The 22630-nt window shown below is 42.0% G+C and overlaps 1 long non-coding RNA gene across 1 annotated transcript; it reads left to right on the top strand.

Moving 5' to 3' along the window:
* LOC131481240 (uncharacterized) lies at positions 1–22630 on the top strand. The gene is made up of 3 exons (XR_009246170.1): positions 1–539; positions 9334–9453; positions 22350–22630. It is a non-coding gene; the product is annotated as an uncharacterized LOC131481240 (long non-coding RNA).

Here is a 22630-nt window from a genome sequence, read left to right on the forward strand (position 1 = left end):
GGAGTCGGGACTGCGGCGCAGCCGCCCCCAGAGCGCCCTCTAATGAAGGTGCGGCCGCCACCGACTCCCGCCTCCCGCCTCCCGGACCCCACTAGCCTGCGGGTCACGGCCCGCGGGGCTAATTGGCCGTTAGGCCCGGACCGAACCTGAGGCAGAACCGAGGAAAAAGGCCTTTCAGAATGGTTGAGAAATCAGCACCCGCCCTTACACCGCGTGAGGCGTGCTCGGGTTCGTGCGGAGAACCCCCTTTGAGTCCAAACGGTCGCTTTTCATTGTTAGGGCTCCTCTGCCCAAACGCGAAAGGAGGAGAGCCCTCGAAGACTGACATGTCTTCCTTCCATTCCTAATGAAACCCAGGTGCACTCACGGCTTTTCTGCCGCACCTCACCGGAGTGTTAAGATCCAGAGTTTTAAATCAATTCAAGCGCCAGAGCTCTTGTTACTGGAAAGCACCTGGAACGTAACCGGCAATTGTGCTTTCCCGTCCACCACCACCCCTCCACTGGGAATCCAGTTCTGCATGGAGAGACCGAAATCAGGTTGGTCAAGGGGGGACCCAGTAAGTGCGTGACCTTCATAAAGTGCCCCCTGACCAGTGGCCGCGGGGCAGCCCTGAGCACGGCTGCCCAGGGCTCTGCAGCTGGTTTCTAGTTCAAAGTCTGGACCACTTAAAGGAAATGAGAGGAAATAGCCCAATGGCTCACTCATTTGCACAACCTCAAATGACCTACATTTCTGCTCTAAGAAACCCAGTCTACAAAACCTTTGTCCTTAGTAATATTTGTAGAGTGGGGAGTAGGGGGTTGGGGAGTTAGGTCATTTTTTTCATTTGTCCCTAGGGAACTGTAATACCAATATTTTTCATCAAAATGCCACTTATCCTGGTTGCTTTGAAAAGTTATTTCTCTTCAGTGCCTCTTCTGCCCACGTGCCACATGAAAGAATATTTTCTTTTCCCTTTGGTGGTAAGGAACTGCTAGGGCTCTTATGAAAAAGTACATGGAAAATGAACCTTGTCTTTCAATCCCATTTTCCATGAACTTCTTGAAGTCCTCTTATAAATGAAGGACAGGGCTTGTCTGAAGTACTTATTAGAATCTCCGTTGGTTTTATTTGTTTTATCTATGTCATTCATGTATTCCATTGGTGTTACATCAATTATCATTATATGGTTCATTTTAATGTAAATGTTTAAAAAGTTATAAGTCATGTCCATATATGCTCTACTGATCTATGCCAAATGAAAAAGCTAGATATGGTCATTCTTTGCTTCCCTTCTGCTAATTTAGGTGTCAATGTAATAGGATCTTTGGGTAAGTCTCTTGAGAGAAATCATTTTTCTATTGTTTAGGCCATGCCATTATATCCCTCAGTAGGATAGGTGAGGCCCATATTTCTTTTGAGAATCAAGAGTGAACTCCCCTAAGGAATCCATTTGTTTCATCCCATTCAGCTTTCCCACATGCTGTGTGAAAACTGGCGGCCACCTGGGAAGAGAGAGCCTACAGTGGATTTGACACATGGCTCCTGGTTCCCAAAACATCTGCCGGCACACCAGATGCACGAGCACTTGGTGAGATGCAGTTAGTCCCAGCCAGCCAGGCCCCGGAAAAAGTCAGGTTGGGCAGGACCCAGGTTGAGTGTGCAAAAGCATTGCTTGGGACAGATTCTTAAACTCCATACCAGAGCATTTTCATATGCCAGGTCTGTGGGTCTGGGAACTTGCTTTTTGTTTATTTGATAAAGTCTCAAGGGTGATGCCAATGCAGGCATTGGGCAGGCCTTGCCTTAAGTGATCTTGATCTGAAAATATTCTGTCATGATCACATCCTTTTCTAAAAAGTGTATTATTTTATTTTACTTTAGTTTATTTGGGGAGGTAACAAAGTAGAATCCTATTTTTAAGTGTTTATTTTCACCTGCTTCAAAGGCAGAACTACAGAAAGGTAAAGAGAGACATCTTCCATCTGCTGGTTCACTCCCTCAAATACCTGCGGCAGCCAGGCTGAGGCCAGGCTCTGGACTCAATCTGCACATCCTGGGTAGGTGACAGGGATCCAAGCACTTGAGCCATCACCTGCTCATGCCTAGGGTGTGCATTAGCAAGAGGCTGGGCCTGCAACAAAGGTGGACTGGATCCCAGGCACAGTGCCACAACATCTGTTCACCATCTTTTTCTGTAAGGACGCAGGTCCCATTGGATTAAGAATCACAGTAATAACACTATTTTTAGCTTAATTATTTACAGTCCTATATCCCGATGTAGTTATATTCTGAGATTAGGATTCAGTATAGATTTGGGGGCACACCATGCGGTCATAATATCATCATATTTTTTACACTGCAGAATTCTGCCATGTTAGTTAGTAGCTCTTACTAGGAACATGGAAGCTGTAATCTCTCTGATTATCTCAGTTGTTTTCTTGACCAGCTCCAACCTCATTAAACTCTTCTTGAGGCTCAGTAATCAGTACAAGACATCATGTTCTAGGTGTGTGTGTGCCCTCGTCTTGTGCCAAGGGATGTAGGGGCAGTTGACTTTCCAACCTTGGTAGCACACTCAGTTTTGAGAGAGTTCAGCACCCGTGAAACATAAGAAACTGCATATGGGCTGATATCAGAAAATGCTTCCAAAGGATGCTTCTATTTATTACTTGTGTTGGAGAGTTCATTTGATTGGTTCATGCTGTATTTTTTCACCTCAACTCTGTTACCTTCCTCTTGTCTATGCAACTTCTCTGCCCCATTGCCTTTTAGCCTCTTAGGCAGCCTCCTGCAGTTTTTCTGTGGCATAAACACTACAGGCAGACAGGTGTCTAAGTACTTTCAGTGAATTACAAGGAAGCTGAGACTGCCAGTCTTTCAGGGCAAGACAGATCTGAAGACAGTAAGGATCTTCGACAGTGACTACTACCTAGCTTCTAGTCTCCTATCCTACTTTGCAGCCATCTTGACCAGCACATGGGCATGCAATCAAGTGTCTCACAGCCTTTATGTATACCCTTCTTGGGGGGGGGGGGTTGTGGAAATGGAAAACAGACCCCCATCCCATAGCCACAGGTGACATGGTTTCTGCTTTGAAAATCCAGATTGGAACCACAAGAGAGATGGTCATTTGAAAGATAAATAGAAATTCTTGCATTTCCAGGAGTCTCCAGACATTTGAAAGCATTCTAACCACAACACCTTAGAAGGCTTAATTCCACCCATCTGGTCCCTATCCGGACAACAAATTAGATTATAACCAGGGAGGGGCCTCCTGGGTAGGAACATATTCCCCTGGGCCCTCTCATTTTCCTGGTGGCAATTATAGAGAAATTTCACTTACCTGGGCTGAGTTCTGTGAACTATTTCCTCTCTAGGGGAACCGTACCTACAGCATCACAGATGAACAGTAACTTGGCTCAGCTCTGCCTCCCACACACCTCTGGGACACAGTGGCAGGCTAGGAACCCACAGCCTGCTAGAGCAGGCCCTTTGACTGTTGTCAGTTTAACAGCAAACAGAAAGAGGAACTAAACGTTTTCTTCTTAAGTCAAATCAGTAACGATTTTATATAAAACATGCTGGACTTATAACCTTGAAGTCTTTTAAATGAGGTCAATCAGATCATCAAAACTTGATTGCAACTGTCTTTAAAGCATTTCAGCAACTTTTCTTACTAACAGAATGGACCCTCAGCAGTGTTCTGAGGTGAGCAAGCCGTCCTCTCCATGTTCCTCTCTTGCTCAGCTCATTTCCCTTTTCCCCTCTGAAGACTAAAATTATTCTGAAGTAGCAGGGTGGAGGGTGGCATTGCGATGAGCCAGTTAAGCTCTGCCTGGAACACCAACTTTCCACATCAGAGTGCCTGGTTCCAGTGCCGGCTACTGAATGCTTCAGATCCAGCTCCCTGCTAATGCACCAGAGGTAGCAGATGATGGCCCAAGTACTCGGGGTCCTGTTACCTCCCTGGGAAAATGAAGTGGAGCTCCTGGCTCCAGACTTCAGCCAGGCTGTGTAGGCATTTAGAGAGTAAAGTGCTAGATGGAAGACTGAGCTCCCTTCTGTCACTCTGTATTTCAAATACAAATAAACAAATCTTTAAGGTAAGACAAAATAAAATAATGCCTGGGTTCCAAAGGGCCTTAGGTTCCTCTCTTATTCCCAGCAGACAAGACTCCCAGCTAGAGCCTCGTTTCTCACCTGTCCACTATTGCATTTCTTTGGCTTGGCTTTGTCTCACTGAACTGATGTGGTAAGTCTAATCCACGCAAAGGTGGTTATGGCCACAAATGGTGTTCTCGCTGCCTCTAGTGTTGATATTTCACAAAGGAATTCTCAAAAGCCCTGAAGCCTTTGCACACTTCTGTTGATAGTCTCAGTACTACAATGGATTAATATATTTGCAAGATGTTTCGAGGAAGAATATTTCAGAACCTTTCTCTGCTCTTCAGACCTACTAAATCACATAGTATACTATGAAAAAGACAAGTCCAGGTCTCAGTGTTTTCCTAACATAAAGAAACAACATAATGCATGTTGTTATGCCAACATTCTGATCACTACAGATACTTGTTGATGACTTCTGATATTTCAGGGCATGTTCTCAAAGTTTTGTGCACAAAGTTATATTCTTTTCACACTGATTTGTTAAGGATCACATCGTTGTGCATTCACATTTGCAAATGGGAAGATGAAGCAGTTTGTCCCTGGTCTCTCAGCTAGCAAGTAGCAGAGGAGGGGCTTGGTCCCCAGACCACTCAAGGCCTATCGCTGTCTACGTTCCTCTCTCCTACCTACAATCCCATCATCCCCTGGTACATGAGCTACCTTTGAGTATTCCCCACCGGGGAAAGATGTGCTGTGTGGCTTCACACACCCCAGCTCGAGGTGGGGCTCAAGCCCGGGTGCACGCGTCTGATCTCAGATGTAGCTGAGATATGAAAGATCCAGACTCAACCCCCCCTTCAGGATTGACTGTTATCTTTGGACCTAGCCCTCTGCTGAAGTGCTTATATGAACACAACTGCCAGTGTGTTTCAAATTCCAGGGACTTTGTGGAGACTGGAGGTTTCATATCATTTAGTTTTTCATTCCTGCTTTCCCAGCATCTAGCTTAGCATCTAATAGGCAGTAGACATTCTTTTGGATTTGATGTTTCTTTAATTTACTCAACCTGATTTCTTTTCACTTTTTTTAACAATAGGATAGTTTGAACAATGACTTCATCATTTAAACGATGGTCAAAGAAATCATGCTGCTTAACTTCTTTTGCAAATTTATTTCAACCTTTTCTAAATAATTCTTGCAGTAACGTTCAGTGGCTAGACAAACCTCAGCTGAATAACTAACTACACAAATACTCCATTTGTTATTGAAATGCCACCTCTCTTCTCAAGCTATAATCTACCTCTATGCCAGATAATATAACCACAGTATTTTTCTTAACGTGCTGTTTTTTAACAGTTCATTTTTTGTCCCTAATTTTGACATTTCGCTTCTATGTTCAGTTCAATAAATTTGAATGTCTCTATTTGGTTTACTTCAAAATCTTCTCTACCTGTATCCTCACTCATTATTCTAGAACTTAACCTGATTCCTCACTTATTATTCTAGAATTTATAAACCAATTAGCCATGTGCCTCATTTAGGTCTAGGTGGGCAAAGCTGGCACTGCCAAGCAGCCAGCTGGAGGCCCCACTCACATCATACTGTTATTGCAATTTCCAGTGAGCACCATGAAGTGGAAAGGCTGGAAAGCATTGTCAAATTCTCAATGTCCTGTTCTCACTCCCTCTTTTTTATTTTTATTTCTTTTTTAACGATTTATTTTTATTGGAAAGTCAGATTTGCAGAGAGGAAGATGTTCCATCCACTGATTCACTCCCCAAGTGGCCCCCAAAAGGCTGGAACTGAGCCACTCCAAAGCCAGGAGCCCAGCATTTCCTCCAGATCTCCCAAGTAGGTGCAGGGTCCCAAGGCTTTGGACCGTCCTTGACTGCTTTCCCAGGCCACAAACAGATAGCTGGATGAGAAGTGGGGTCACTTGGATTAGAACTGGCCCTCACATGGGATCCCTGCGCGTGCGATGTGAGAACTTCAGCCACTAGGCTACTGTGCTGGGCCCCTCACTCCCTCTTAAGTACATTCCTGTAATTCCATTTGGTTGATAGCCCTACCTATCCTAGCTTCATTCTTTCTTTCTGACCTTCTGAATTCTCAAGGGCTCGGGAGTCCTCTCTCAGAATGCCTACTGCATTTCTACAGAGCACCACACAGGTTAGAGTCAGCGCCTCTCACACATTCCCCTCTGCATGATTGCTGTAGTGTGTGGCCACAGTTAACCGCCTACCTTGAAACCTGCAGCTCAATAGCTCAGCACACAGACCGCCTACACTGGGGAAGTTCTAGGTGCACAGTGTCATGGTGCTGCATTTGGACTGCAAACAAGTTCTGGTCTCACTCTTTCATTCACAGACCCCTAAGCAGCCTGATCCTTTTAGCCCTTCTGTCTACTCATTCTCCAGCCTCCAGTTTAAGGTGAACCTTCCTCAGACTGTCTGGGCTGTGGGAAGGCTCTGTCTTCTCCAGGTCTTGCATTCCCATTAGTTTCCAGCCACGACTGCTCTCCTCAGGGTCACCAGCCTTCCAGCGTGGCAGTGCCCCTGGACTCTGTCCACAGAATTTCCCAGGATGGACTTCCTGCTGGAAGCATTACCCCAACAAGCCTCTTTGAGTTGACTTCTGTCCTCTGCTCTCTGCCCTTGCTTCTATCCACAGGAGACCATTGAATTTCCAGCTTGCTTGCATAAGTTCTAGAGTTGACAACCAACTCCTAACTTCCTCTGGGTCTTTTGTTCTCACAAGTACCCTATGTTTCTGGGTTTCCGCACAAGTTTTTTTAAAAATTAAATGCTAGAACATCTTTGTTCTGGAGTTGGGGTAATGAGATTTAGTACTGCTTAACAAGTGAGGAATTCCCTGTGGTTAAGGAGTTCAGGACTCCATTTACAAATGGGGGAACAGGGTATGGAGAAGTCATGTGACTTGCTCAGCCTAGGCCAGATCAGAAACAGAGCTGATATGATCTTAAGATAACCAGCTCATCCTGCTTCACCCAATGCTTTCGTTGTGTGAGCACTGAAGTGTCACATTCTCAGGAGACTCCTGAGTTCTGGAAAATGGTTGTGAACTGTCTGGGTCCTTTGGACAGTCTACAGAAGCCCGGTCTTCTGCCCCTCTCCCCAGGATGTGATCCTTCATAGGTTAGCAAAGTGTTCGGGGAGGATAATAATGTTGAATGTTTCCTCTGTAAGCATAATCCTGTAACCATGGAGAAAGAGGGAGGTAAGTGAGCAAGCAAGGAGTAGGCAGGGTATGTGGGATCTGACAGGAAGCCTTCCACGAAGGGGAGAAAACCCAGAGAGTAACACTGAAAACGGGTTTGTTCATTGCAGCAGAGAGGTGAATGACCCCACTGTGGCAAATGCTAGAAATGAAATGAGGTGAGGAGTGGGAAAGGTGATGTTGAATGAAATGAGATTAGAAATAACCCTGAAAGTCAGGAATAGACATTGCTAAGCAGGCATTAGCAGATGGCAATGATTTTCTACAATTCTTCCTTCCCTCCTTTGGAAGGGTGTTTGTAAATGCTGGGCCCAAAGGTGACAAAAATCACAGGCTTCATTTCCACACCACTTTTGCATTGAGGTATGGTCACGTGGCTGTGCTCTAGCCACTGAGAAGTAAACAGAAGTGACAGCTGTGACTTCCCTAAGGCATCTTTAAATGGTGGGGCACCCACTTTTTATCTCTTGCTCCATCCTGATGTCTACACAGGAATGAAGACATCTAGGCTGCATGTAGCCTTTTGGACCAGAGGGTGGAAATCACCAGCTAGGGGAGTAAGGAGTGTGCATCTGAGTCCCTGATCATCAAGCCAATAGAACCCTGGATGGGTTCCCTCTGGTCTTTCACGTGAGACAGATGTAACTTTTCGTCTTGCTCAAGCCACTGTCACTATACTTTGGACTTTTTGGCCATACACAGCCTAACCCAATACTACCTAATAACACAAGTAATTGAAAGTCAAAAGCACATGGCTTATGCATCAGGCACCCTTATAGTCCTGTACCCTTGCAAGCTCTGTGACTCTGATAGAAGAGTTACCTACTCTCTCCATGCCTTTGTTTCCTCACATGTAAATTAGCAAAAACATTCCTCAAGGGCCATTGTAAGAAGCACATTATATTAAATGCCTGAAGTATCTAGCACAGTGCTGGGGCATGGCGTACTCCTAATAAATGTACCTTTGCCAATGACACACAGGGGCCCTGATCATCAGGACAGTAGGAAACAATGTAACAGCTGGGGGAATCAAGATGGCATCCTGTCTAGGAGGTAACCTAACAAAGTGGAGAGTGTGGTTTGGGATGGGAGTCAACACTGGCTGATGGCATTCATGGTAGAACTGAGGTGGATAGTTACTGAGCCCATTTTTGTGTGCAAGGCACATTCTAGGAGTTGAATCTACAATCAGCAATCAAAACACACATGGTTCTTGCATTCATGGAGTTTTCATCCCAGTACGGGAGTCAAACATTAAACAACTAATGAGTAATTATATAATGACAGAATGTGGTCAAGTGCCCTGAAGGAAAGGAGCAGAATGTTCTGAGATCTCATATCAGAGCAATCTAACACAGTGAAATAGATTAAGCTGGGCCATGGAAGGTAGACCTGAGTTAACTGAGTGAGAAGAAGGAGAAAGTACATTCCCTGCAGGTGTTACAGGTCTAAGTGCCTCAATTTTTATTCTCTAAGTTCTGCCCACGCAGAAGGAAGAATTCGAAGTAGAGGCATAAATGCAGTGCAGAGTGAGAGCAGGATTTACTTAAGGGAGAGTAGATAGGAATTCACAGGCAAGCATGGGCCACCCCACATCAGGGGATACCCATCATGAGTGGACTGGAGAGTTGCTTATGAGGACAGAGTGGAAGAAGGTCAGAGAAGCACCCCTAAACCAGGCCTTGCAGCCAAAAAAGCAGAAAAGGGCACTACCATGTATATCAACCCCCTTTGTAAGGTAGGGGGTGATGCTGTAATTGAATATATGAGCAGGGTGGAATTTAGAGTACATGGGGCTTTCTGGGAGTTTTATGGTGCTTCTCCATGGCCATTACGATGTCTTTTCCCTGGTCCCCGAAGACGCTGTTCTATCATGGGTTTCACTGGATTAACAGACAAGGGGATGAACAGACTTACATGGTAAGGCTATGCAGAGATTATTAGGAACAGTGTCTTGCTCACCTGCTCCTACCTGATCTTTTGTCTTGTTCCCTCATACTCAAGGGAAGTGAAGGATCACCATTTTGCACTGAGAGTGCAAGGTGCATTGAAATTAAGACAGAAGTAGCACTTCCTGAGTGGTGAATCCAGGGGCACCTGGTGTGAGCTGAGCTGGAAAGACAGGTGAGCATAAGGTGTGGGATCTTGAAGAACGTCATGAAGCTTTCCCGCTGAGGTTGACTGGAAGCCGCTGGCAGGCCTGGAGCAGAATCCCAGTTTCCCTAGCACTGAGGAAAAACTGGGACACTTCCAGGCAAATCAAGGAGTTGGTCACCCTGGAAGTTACATATTCGATTTAAAAAAATCACACTGTAGCTGCTGTAGAAAATTAAATATAGGAAGGCAATGTACACTAGATGTTACAAGACATTGGTGGGACATCCAAGCAAGAGAGGACAGTAGCTTGAGTTTAGGTGGAGTGGAGATGAAGATGAATTTGAGAGACATTTAGGAGGGAAAATCATCAGAATCGGATGAGCAGTTGCAACTACCACTTCAAAGACCACAAGAGCCTCAGTCTGTTCTCTGTTTCTCTAACAGGATACCTGAGCTAGACAACTCACTAATCAAGAGACTCTTTTGGGGCCCAGTGTGATGGCTCAGTGGTTAAATTGTCACCTTGGAACCACCAGGATGCCACATGGGCACTGGTTTGTGTCCCAGCTGCTCCATTTCCCATCCAGCTCCCTTCCTGTGGCCTGGGAAAGTAGCAGAGAATTATCCAAAGCCTTTGGTCTCTGCACCTGCATGGGAGACCCAAAAGAAATTCCTGGCTCCTGTCTTTAGATGGGCTCAGCTCCAGCCATTGCAACCATTGGGGAATGAACCAGCAGATGGAAGATCTTTCTGTTTCTCCTTCTCTCTGTAAATCTGCCTTTCCAATAAAAGAAAAATAAATCTTAAAAAAAAAAAAAAAGAAGAAGAAGAAAAATAGGGTCATTTGGCCCACAGTTCTGCAGATACAAAAGCACAGTCCCAAGATCTTAGCATGGATCCCATGGAGTGTCATAACATGACAGAGGGACAGAAGGAGTACCAGCCAGAATGGCCTCACTTCTAGGGGACCACGTAGGAGAACAACATTTGTCTCTTGAAGGCTGAACCCCTAGTTACCCAGTCCCCTTCCAGAAGGTTCCTCAACCCCATCAGCAATCCACTGGGAACCCAGCTTCTGCCACATGAACCATCAAGAGGCAAGTATAGACCACATCCAAACCGTGGGTTAATTCAAGCCAAACAGGGAAATTTGAGTTTAGTCCCACCCAGGCCTACTCTAATTATATCCTTTTCAGCACTGAAATGCTGAAGGAGACGGCCTCAGCCATAGTACAAACTCCCCGGTTTGGGCCTTCGTCTTGAGAATGCAAGAATTCAGCTTGCTGTCTGCAGGCAAGCCCATTAACAGCACCTCAGAACTATGGGTTCTACAAGGACTAGAATCTTTGTAGCTTAACAGCCACACTTAACCCAAGCAAACTTGGAGTAAATGAACTCTGAGAACTCCATCACCTGGAAGGGCTATAAAATGCTTTTACTCTTTCTAGAAAGTGTTCTCGTGGCTCTGTCAAGCTACTTAGCCAAGTTTAATGGTAGGAGACCTGTGCTTCCAGCAGTATCTCTAAATAACCTCTAACCTCTTCAGGTATCTCAACTCCTATGCTGAAGATGGCTAAGGAAATTATTGTTTACTTATGGTTGTCATTGTGGTTTGGGATAATTTTAATGTTCTTGGCAAGATGTCCCACCTTTCAGTAGGTGTAACAAAATAGTACCTCGATGCCTTTTTAATTACAGTACTTTTTTTTTGCACCACAAAACTAATTGGTGCTTCGAAAATAAGAGGCGAGGGTGTTAAGCCAACCAGACAATGATGAGAGAAACTTGTTGTAATAAGACTAAAATTGACATTTAAGCTCCCTTCTGCCTTGTCTTTCTCTGTTGATATATTTAATCTAATGGGCCTGCAGGAACTTTGTTAGTGTTTTTCACATCAATAAAATATACATATGTTCTCTTTGCAAATAATGATTAGCATATCTTAGTATTATTACATTTTAATTTAAAAGAGCCCAGCTATATCCTAGAATGTCTGGTGATTTTAAATTCGATGAATTGATTTAGTACAAAGAACACTAAAAATAGCGTGAATGAAAGAACTCTGGAAGTTTTCTGACTGTGACTAGGGTCAGTGTAGGAGATGCAGGGGTCAGATGTAGATGTGACAGAGACAGACAGCATTCTCCTTTTTTATTTTTTTATTTTTTAAAGATCTATTTGTTTATTTGAAAGATAAAGTTACACAGGGACAGAGATCTTCCGTCCACTTGTTCACTCCCCAGATGGCTGCAAGAGCCAGGGCTAGGCCATACTGAAGCCAGGAGGTGCCTCTTGGTGTCCCAGCTGAATATCGGGGCCCATCTGAGCTGTTTTCCGTTGCTTTTCCCAGGTGCACTTGCGGGGAGCTGAACTGGAACTGGAACAGCTAGGATTAGAATTAGTGCCCATGTAATAAACTGACATCTGAACAATTCTTCACACATTACATTTCAACTGGATCAGAAAAATAGATTTTTGATTTTTACCTCACTTGCATGTGTGGATCTCAAAGATTTTTTTGCACCGAAAGAAACACTTTTTAAGTCTGTTTTCCACGAACTTTAAAAAACTACTAAATCCATCACACAGAGCTCAGATTTATTTCTAATTAACCAATTGACTTGAGAGACAGAAAGACAGTAAACTCCCATCCATTGGCTCACTTCCCAAATGTCAGAAACAGGCCTGGAAGGTACCAAAGCTGGGACCCAGAAGGTCAGTCCAAGTTTCCCTGCTGGGTGGCAGGAAGCCAAGCACTGAAACCATCACTATTGCCTTCCAGTATCTGCAAGAAAAGGAAGCTGATGGCTCAGGGGCAGCTGGGCCTGGACCCACTCCATTGTCAGATGCAGACATCTGGAGTCAGAAGGACAGATGACTGCTCCCGTTTTCTGTGAACTTCCTGAAGTACCCTCCAGACCACGACTCTGTCAGTTTTGATTGTTGTCATGCATGAGGCTGCATAGTTTAAAGCAAAGATCTGGCCACAGGAACTGAAAGGCTGATTTCCAGTCCAGTTCTAGTCATATTTTCATCCAAACCTAACACCTGCAGGCTAAGAGGATCTGAGGTTCTTGATGGGAAAATCACAGCCGTGCCCAAGTGAGAAAAGCAAGTTGCAGCCTTATCTTAGTCACCAAGTCAAGGTTTTGTACCCAGGATGCAGGATTAACAGAGGTAATTCTATGTCTTCTCACCATGCTCATTACATTAGCTGTAGCACTGCTTGCTTCCTTCCTTAATGTGTGGTTAAAGCTTGATTTTTGCAAGAGACAAACAACATATCAGTTTTATGAGAACCAAAACCAATAATCTTAACACATTGTTTCCTAGCAAGGCTCCATAGCATGGTATCAAAAATGTGGCCTGGAGTAAAATTGCCCTTGGATTCAAATCCTGATTCTGTTTTAGTAGGCATGTTGCCTTGGCAGTTTATGTAACCTCTCTCTGTGTCCATCTCTTTATCTGTAAGGAGTACAAATAGAGTAATTCACAGAAATGAGTGGGTGTTGAATAAAACACATACAATGCTTACCACATGATATATTTTAGCTACTTACTCAGTCTTATTCAAGGTATGCACTTGACTGACTAAAAAACAATGAAAGCATTACGGATAATTTTCATAATAGTCTGCATAATACGAAGAATAATTCTTTGAAAGATTTATTTATTTATCTGAAAGACAGAGTGACAGAGACAAAATGAGAGAGAGAGAGATCTTCTGTCCACTGATGCACCTATAACAGATGGGGCTAGGCCAGGCAGAAGCCAAGAGCCAGGAACTTCATCCAGCTTTCCTACATAGGTAGCAACAGCTCAAGCATTTGAACCATCATCCGCTGCTTCCAGGCACATTAGCAGGATTCTGAATTGCAAGCACAGAGTAGCTAGCATTTGAACCAGCACTCTGATATGGGATGCAGGCATCCCAAGCAGTAGCTTAATCTGCCCCAGAAAAAAAATTTTTAATGAGAAGTCTCACGCCCTTTTTCCAACACAAATTTCTGATCAGTAGTCAGTGGCAGGTCACATGAACCTGCATCATCATCAGATACTGTAGTCCGGTACTTTGATTTAAGTGACTAATGGGTATTCTTTAAATTAACTTTTTAAAAAAGATTTATTTATTGCTCTTGCAAAGTCAGATATACAGAGAGTAGGAGAAGCAGAGGAAGATCTTCCATCTGATTATTCACTCCCCAAGTGACCGCAATGGCTGGTGCTATGCCGATCTGAAGCCAGGAGCCAGGAACTTCTTCCAGGTCTCCCACACAGATGAAGGGTCCCAAGGCTTTGGGACCTCCCCTACTGCTTCCCCAGGCCACAAGCAGGGAGCTGAGTGGGAAGTGGAGCTGCCAAGACGTGAACCGGCGCTCATATGGGGTCCCGGCACCTTCAAGGAGAGGACTTTAGCCACTAGGCCACTGTGCTGGGCCCTAAATTAACTTTTAATTTTGATATAATTTTGAATTCACAGAAAATCTACAAAAGTAAAACATAGAACTTTTATATATATTTACCAAGATTTATTAATGTTTAATATTTTGCTACATTTGCTTTATAAATCTGTATTAGTCTCTATAAAATTTTTTCCAAGTTAATAATAGGTTGTTTATTAAATCTTCATGTTTCTCAACAATTCATTGTGTCTTTCCCAAAGAAGAATATTCTCTCTAAATAACCATGGTTTAGTTATTAGATTAAAATGATAAAATACTTCTATCTAATATATAAAATACATTCAGATTTCACCGTTTGTCTCAATAATGCTTGCTGTAGCAACTTTCCCTCCCATACAAGATCCAGTCCAGGAACACATATTATATTTAGAGAAACATTCCTTTTCTTATCTTTGTTTTTTTAATGACATTGATATATTTAAAGTGTATAAGCCAGTTCTTCTATAGATCGTCCCTTATTGCAGATTTGGCTGATGTTGTCTAGTGATTAGATTTAGTTTATGCATTTTGGCTGGAATCCTATATAAATGGTGTGTCCTTTTCAGAGGCTCATCTCCAAAGACACCAGATACCCCCTTACTTCTTACTGGCAAGATGGGCCACTCTTTAAGAAATATTGACTACTTCAAAAAAGATTGGAGCAGCTGCTTTCTGCTGTAAGAGATCTCAGAACATGAAGTGGTCAAGAAAAGCAAATATGACTCTTCCTATTCTCAATGTTTGGATGAATTATTGATTTGCTAAAGGGCCTGGGGCCTGCTTTAGAAAATTATGTCATATTAGCCACAGCTACACACTGAATTGTGTGTTCAAGGTCTCAACATACATTTTCTAATTTTTATATTTCCTCCCTTGACCTCCCCATTTCATTCTTAATAACTCTAGCTCATAGCTTAGTTAATGCAGATAAATCATACAGTATGTCCTGTAACATAACCAAATCCATCCATGTGGTTGATGACATTTTCAGGTAGTACAGACAATTTCTTACATTTCAGATTTTACAATAATGTATGAACTTCCTTTTTAATGATGTGCTTAAAAATACTTATTTCTTTCTTTGTCTTAAAATACACTATCCATGAACTGTAACTGATGCTTTACCTTGTTACTTGTATTTCCATATAAACTCGGTAGCCTGCTATTTTACTGTGGCTTCTACAGGTTATAACCTTCTGGCATTCAGTCCTTCCTTCAAAACATAGCTCAAAGAAAAAAGAAAGCTCGTAATATCAGTCTTTAAGATGCTAGCATTTATTTGAGTACCAGTTAAATGCTTACCATTGTGTATATACAGCCAGAGAATAATGTGTTATTGCCATTTGACCAACAAGGAAGCATAATTAAATTAGTTGCTTGATAGCACAACTAACAAGTAATAGAACTGGGACCATATATATGATTAATCATAAATAAACTCTGGGAATCATTGTAATATTGCAGTCATAAAGACAGTCAAAAAAAGTCGAGTTCATGAATTTTAGTATGCTAGAATTAGGACATGCCATTCAAAATTAAAACTGTAACTTGAGATCAAATGAAAATATTACTTTACAAAAAAGCCAGGACATTTATGGAATCTACTTCTCACAAACTGTTATGAAAAGATAGAAGATTTTATAGAACACTTTTTTGAAAATAACATTGAAATTCTCATGCTGTCTTTGCCATCCCATCTCTCCCTCATCTTCTCTCGCCTGGACTACTCTTAGTATATTTTTATGCTTTGCACAAACACTGTCACTAAAATATAAATAAAGAAATCTTTTAATGGCCTTTGTATGCATCCAATGTTATCAAGTTCACAATCTATCTCTTCCCCAAGTGAAAAATATTTGGATTTATAATGTGCTTTTAGATAAGGTAAGATTGATTGAAAAATACTGTTAGCTTTTGAGATCAACTTTATGAATAAACCCTCAAAAGTCAAACAGACTACAGGGGCTTGGCATTTGCATCTGATCTTAGGAAGACCTTTTACTTGAACTTTCAGATCTCAAAATGGGCTTCAAAATTAGACTCCGTTTCTACACTTTTTAAAGTTCCTAATGTTTAACAATAAAAGCACATTAAGAAACAGAGAGATGAGTGTTTGGGTTAGGGATCAAGACACCATCTGAGATGCCCAAATCCTGGATCAGAACACCTGTATGAAGTTCCATCTTGGCTCCCAATCCCAGGTTCCTGGGACTTACACCCTGGGAGTTAGCAATTGGATCCCTGTCGCCCACATAGGAGAACTAGATTGAGGTCCTGGCTCCCAGCCCTAGCTTGGCTTAGCATCAGCTGTTGAGGGAAATTAAGGAGTTGTTGTGAAGAGCAGGTTTTTGTTTTTCTCCATTGTCTGGATGTACTCCAGTTTATTTGTTTACTTAGTGAAGGATATTTTGGTTGATTCCAAGTTTTGACAGTCTTTAATAACTAATATCTATGTGTATGTGCATGTCTGCCTCTCAAATAACAAGTGAAACTTTGAAAAACAGACATTATAAGGCTTTATTAAGGATTAATTAGTGTTGTATGTTCTCATAATTATGTATTATCCTTATTTGTTTATTTTTTAAAAATCTTATACTTTCAGAACATTTTTAGGGTCAAAGCAAAATTGAGCAGGATGTAGAGGATTCCCCTATGCTAAAGCCTCTAATACCCAGGAAATCTCTGACTATTAACATCTTGCACCAACGTATGTTTTCACACCCAATGAACCCACATTGACACATCTTCCAAAGGCCACAGTTTACACTGGGGTTCATTCTCAGTGTGTTCAAGGTGTATTCTGTGAATTTGGATAAACATGTTATGATCTGTACCCATCTTTGTGGCATCATAAAATCCCTTCTGTCCTGCCTGTTCATCCGTTCTTTCCCAGCCTCCCCTTCCATCCCAACCCCACGCAACCATTGATTTTTTTCACTTCCTCTGTAGCTTTGTCTTTTCCAGAATGTCACATAGCTGGAATCATGTGACACAGAGCCTTTTCTTTATCTTACTTTCTCTATTTATTTTTTTAATACAGAGGCTTTTCAAGTCATCTTTTTCTATCTACTAGTATACTTTTAAATTGCTTCCAAGTTTCTGCAAGACTTGACAGCTCGTTTCATTCTAGCGCTGGATAAACTTCCATTGTCTGGACATACCACATTTTATTTATGTAATCACATATCTTGGTTGACTACAAGTTTGGGCAATTATCAGTAAAGCTGATATGAACATCCATTTGCAAGTGTTCATATGAGTTAAGTTTTTAATTAATTTAGAAAGATACCAGGGAGTGCAGATACTGGGTTGTACTCATAGGTATGGACTTCAAAAATTTTTGTGCCCACACAGACTGATCTTTTATTTCCATTTTTTTCTGTGAACTTTTAAAGTGCATTTGTTTGGTAAAAGTATGTTTTATTTTTTAGGAAATTGCCGAATGTGTTCCAAAGTGTTCTATTTGCATTCCCACCAGCGATGAGTGAGAATTCCTGTTGCTCTACATTCTCACCAGCATTTAGTGACATCAGTGTTTAGGAGTTGGGCTGTTCCAGTACATGTAAAGTGATAGCTCACTGTTTTAATTTGCAATACCCTAATGATGTATGCCACCTAGCCATCTGTATCACTTCTTTGGCAAGTATTTTGTCCATTTTAAAAAAAATCAAGTTGCTTGTTTCCTTATTGTTGAGACACATTATCAGGTATGTCTTTTGCAGGTACTTTCTCCCCAGTATGTTGCTGGTCTTTCAATGACAATATCTTTAGCAAAGCAGAAGTTTTTAAATTTGTTTAAGTGTTTCATCAATTGTTTCTTTCATAGACCTTTGGTATTGTCTCCAAAAGATCGCCCCGCTGCTCCCACCAGCTCTGAGTCATGAAGATTTCCTTGTATGTTATTTTCTGGAAGTTTCACACTTTTGCTTTCAGGGCTCTGATCCATTTTGAGTTAGTTTTTATGAACAGGCTAAGTTTGTGTTCTAGGGGTTTTGTGTGTGTGTGTGTGTGTGTGTGTGTGTGTGTGTGTGTGTTTATTTATTTATTTATTTGCTTCTGGTTGTCCAGCTATGCCTGTCAAGAGAACAGTGCTCAGTAGATTTGTAGTAGTGTTGGGGCAGGATGTGGCAGGGCTGTTCTGGAGCCCTGTGACTGGGTCTCAGCCTTTCCCTGGGCCTCTGTCCCCAGGCCATTCATTACCTTCCCAAGTGCTGCTTAATTCCCTGGATGGGCCAGGATGGTCAGAGGAGGCCAGAGGTGGGCCTTTTTCTGCCTCTGCAGGGAAGGTTAGTGAGATCCACAGTTGGTTGTCTCCTAGCTTAGGTTCTACTAAAACCCCCTGCTGGGTAGACTCTGGCAAAATACTTCGTCCTGAACACAGACTCTGTTAAGAGGAATAGAACATCCTGGCATATTTTGTAATGATTCTTCCTCCCTTGGTTGACAGAAGCTGCAGGATTTTGTCAGATGCAACTGTGAGGAGCTGGTAGAGCTCTGGGAAGTGACTGACAATACTGCGTTCCCCAATCTCTATGATTAGAGTCCCGGGATTTTTAGCTCTCAGGCTTATCCATCCTGAGCCTCCAGCTGCTCATTGCTTCTTGCTCAGGTTTTGCTTCCCCGGCACTCATGGGTAAATACTACTTGGAATGCCTACTTCCTATTAATGTGAGTGCCCGGGCTTCAGTCCCAGCACTGCTCCTCCTTCCTGTTATGCGCACACACACTCTGGGAAGCAGCAGGTAATAGCTCAAGTAGTTACAGTGTGGACAGTTGGGGAGAAGTCCAGTGAATGGAAGCTCTCTCTGTGTCTGTCTGCGTCTCTCTGCTTCTCACATTAAAAAAAAAAAGTTTTAAAAAATGATGGCCAAGGATACGGTGCGGTGGCCTAGTGGCTAAAGTCCTCACCTTGAAAGCGCTGGGATCCCATATGGGTGCCAGTTCTAATCCCAGCAGCTCCACTTCCCATCCAGCTCCCTGCTTGTGGCCTTGGAAAGCAGTCGAGGATAGCCCAAAGCATTGGGACCCTGCACCCGCGTGGGAGACCTGGAGGAAGTTCCTGCCTTCTGGCTTCAAATCGGCATAGCACTGGCCGTTGCAGTCACTTGGGGAGTGAATCATTGGATGGAAGATCTTCTTCTCTGTTTCTCCTCCTCTCTGTATATCTGACTTTGCAATAAAAATAAATAAATCTTTTTAAAAAAAATTATGGTCAAGGGACCGAAACAGCTAGATCCGGATCCATTTACTTTTAAGTGAGTCTGATATTTATGATCTTTATAAGCATTTCCTGGAGACAGAATCTCAAACATATGATGAATCTGACACAGTATCAACTTTCTCATTTGGTTATGTATAACATAAATGAGTGGGATAATTATCTGTTTTACAATGAGATTTACTGTAGAAAATGGTGACGTCCCTAAGAATATTCAGAATAAAGATTTATTTATAAAAACTCAATCATTTAAGGCTATAATTATAATATATAATGCATGATACTTAATTCTTTCTGCTTAGCCAAGTCGCAGAGCACATTTTTTTTATTTTGTAAGGTAGAGCTGATACAGAGTGCTCATTGTTAAATCACAATATCACAGCCTTAGAAAGAAGTAGAAGCTATAAGGGCGAGGACAAGCAGAAAGTGAGTTGCAGGACTTGGGCAATGGAGAGACAGTGCAAGGATGAGTTCAGGTGAGAGGAGGCCATCCAAGGCCCTGGGGAAAGATACTGCTAAGGGAATGCAAAAACAGCGAAGGATCCTCATGATGAGGCGCCAGCGCAGGCGAGCGGAGAGAACAACTGCAGATGGGAATCAGTGCCATGACCACAATCAAGGGCATCACTGTTCTCCAACAAAGAGCTTCCAAGTCACAGAGTGTGCTGGGGCTGAATCACGGGCCTGCAGCAAGAGCATCCTAAATTAAAATAACAAAGACCAAGAGAGAGGACCTAGAGAATTTAAGGGAAATAAGAAGCAATCCAAGTAGACTCAGTAAGGAAGGGAATCCAGTGGATTCTAAAGGGAAAGAATTCAGTGGAATTCTTCCAAGTACATTTCAGAATTTCAAAGTATAGGCATTTTACAAGGGAAAGAAGGCATATGGATTCATTAATAAGAGAACTGTGTGAAGCCATTAGAGACAAAAAAAACAAAAACAGAATAAGGGCTCCAAAATAACAGTTATAATAACTAATGTTTATTCATTATATACTTTTTTGTGACAGGCACATGCTACATGCCTTGTTATAACATTATCACAGTTAACCTTTGCAAAAATAGTATGAAGTAGGGACTATTTCCTGACATTTATATAATTGTGACTTGTAAATAATGTCCCCATTACCATGCAACCAAGTCTAGGACTCAAACTTTTTTTTTTTTAGAATTTGAAAAGCCAAGTATTTATTCTAATAGATAAATATAAAATTTATGTGTATTCAAAATATAAACTCAGTTGAAATCTTAGAGTATCATCTGAATACCATTTTAAATTTATCTTTTATGCAATTAATTGTAATTTTTATTATTTCATCCTTGTAACATACTTGCAGTTGATTAATTCAAGGTGATTTCTGTACTAAAATTGAGACAGCTTCTAACTTTAATTATTAGTAACTAATAAACAGTATATCAATATTACTGAATGTTTTAACTACTTCTGTCCAGTAAATCTTTTAAACAGTATTTATTTCTTGGGAAGGTAGTTGTCACAGAGACACAATGAGATCTTCTGTCTTCTGGTTCATTCTGGGACAGGTCAAAGCCAGGAATCACAAAGTCTATTCTGGTGTCTTACATGGGTGCCAGAGACCCAAGGACTTGAGTGATTTTCTGCTTATTTGCCAGGCACATTAACAGGAAGCCAGATTGAGAGTTGAGCAACCCAGACTCAAACAAACATTACAGTATGTGGTGTCTGCTCTGCAAGCTGGAGCTTAACCTGCCGCACAATTCTACCACCTTCTGGTAGATTTTTTTCAGATGCCAGATCTCACATTCTACCTGGAAGTAGATCATCACTTCTCTTTTAAAGGTTTTCTTGGACTTCTTGTGTTATAAAGTTGAGGGTCAAATTGTTACTGTGTATCTTCCTGTTTAAGAAATCCTCAGTGTGTTTCTAACACACGTTCCACCATCAACAAATCATCTCTGGTGTTACTGATCTTCAGACCATTTTTGGCTGTAGAATAATCATATGCTCTTTTTTCAGCCAAGTACTTAAGAATATAAGTCCCTATTTATGAAAAAAGATCAGAGAATGTTCTCTTCCTATGAAAATGATCATTTGGACATGACAGAGAACTTCTGGAATCTGCAAAACAAGATGCCTTTGTTGGAGGGTTATGCTTTTCTTCTTTTTTCTTTTTTTTCATGAAATATTTCAATTTGTGTATTTCTTTCTTTTTTTATATATTTTTTATTCATTGATTACATTGTATTATGTGATACAGTTTCATTGGAACTGGGAATCACCCCACCCCTCCCCCTGCCCTCCCCCCATGTGGAATATTCCACCTTGTTGCATATCCACTGATCAAGTACAGTTGAGATTCCCTCTTTGCAAGCATAAACTAAACATAGAGTCCAACATCTTGTAGTACAGTCTAGTTCCTCAGCTTCCTGGGGAGACCCTGTAGGACTCAAACTTGAGTTTGACTCCAGAGTTGGACCAAGTTCATAATATCAACAATACGTATTATTTCATAAGCATCACTGGGTGTCAGGTACTTCATATAGTATCTTCATTTCTCACTGCAACTCTGTGATAGCTATTATAGTTATTTATGGGATATTACCTTCTCCATTATTAATAATATCTTGATGGAGAGTTGCAGTCAGAACTATAAAGAGCTGATATTGAAATCCCTGGAAAGCAAACCGCCTTTTATGCCTCTATTGCTTTTCTGGCTCCTCCATCTGTGAGAACAGGCAGATGGGAGAAATGGACACAATGTCGACGTCAAAGCCAGACAGGCCTGGCTCTGACTGACCAGGGATCAGATTCCGATGCGGTTAGCAAAACAGCAGCGATAGAGATCTTAGGAGGGACACTACCAGTTCTCTAGCTCCTCTGTCGAGTTCCATGAATTTGCTCCTGGAGGAGAGGCTTGTTGAGGGAGTGGGGCTAGTCCTCTTCTAAAATGTACTGAGGAGGTTCAGAGGGGAAAGCCCAGACAGAGGTGGTGGTAGAGAATCAGTAGAACTCAAAGGAGAAACTGAATATTGCTCTTTAAAAATAACACATTTGAACCCCCAGAATAAGATAGCAATGTTCTGTGGAAAACATGAGTTCCCAGATTTATGGAATATGACAGGGAAGACTGGTTATTTGAGTGGAAAAAGGCATGATTCCGTTGTTATGCAACTTGTCCTCATTGTCTAAGAAATTGCTCAGTACTCTGGTTGGAAAAGTATCCAAGATTGTTGTTTTCCTCATACCATTGCCTTCTTTGAACCTCTTTAATATCCATTTGCAGGATTCCCAGAGGGTGGAGAAGGAGATGGAGAAGATTGACTCATGTCCTGATGGAAATTTTGATAAAGGAATGGCAAAGAGACTAAAAAATGCAGGTTAAAATTCATTTTCTACATTATCACAGTGACGCAAACATTCATGATTTGGACACTTGGCACCAGGGTGGGAATTCTGTCGGCTGTTAAACTATTGGTTATAAACCCCTTCTTAGTATAGGGTTTGTCTCTTCCCTGAAGAGCACCTGCAGCTATATTCAAGGATACCTGGAATGTAAATATGAAG

Source organism: Ochotona princeps, chromosome 10 (genome assembly GCF_030435755.1).
Source record: "Ochotona princeps isolate mOchPri1 chromosome 10, mOchPri1.hap1, whole genome shotgun sequence".
In the NCBI taxonomy this organism is placed as follows: domain Eukaryota; kingdom Metazoa; phylum Chordata; class Mammalia; order Lagomorpha; family Ochotonidae; genus Ochotona; species Ochotona princeps.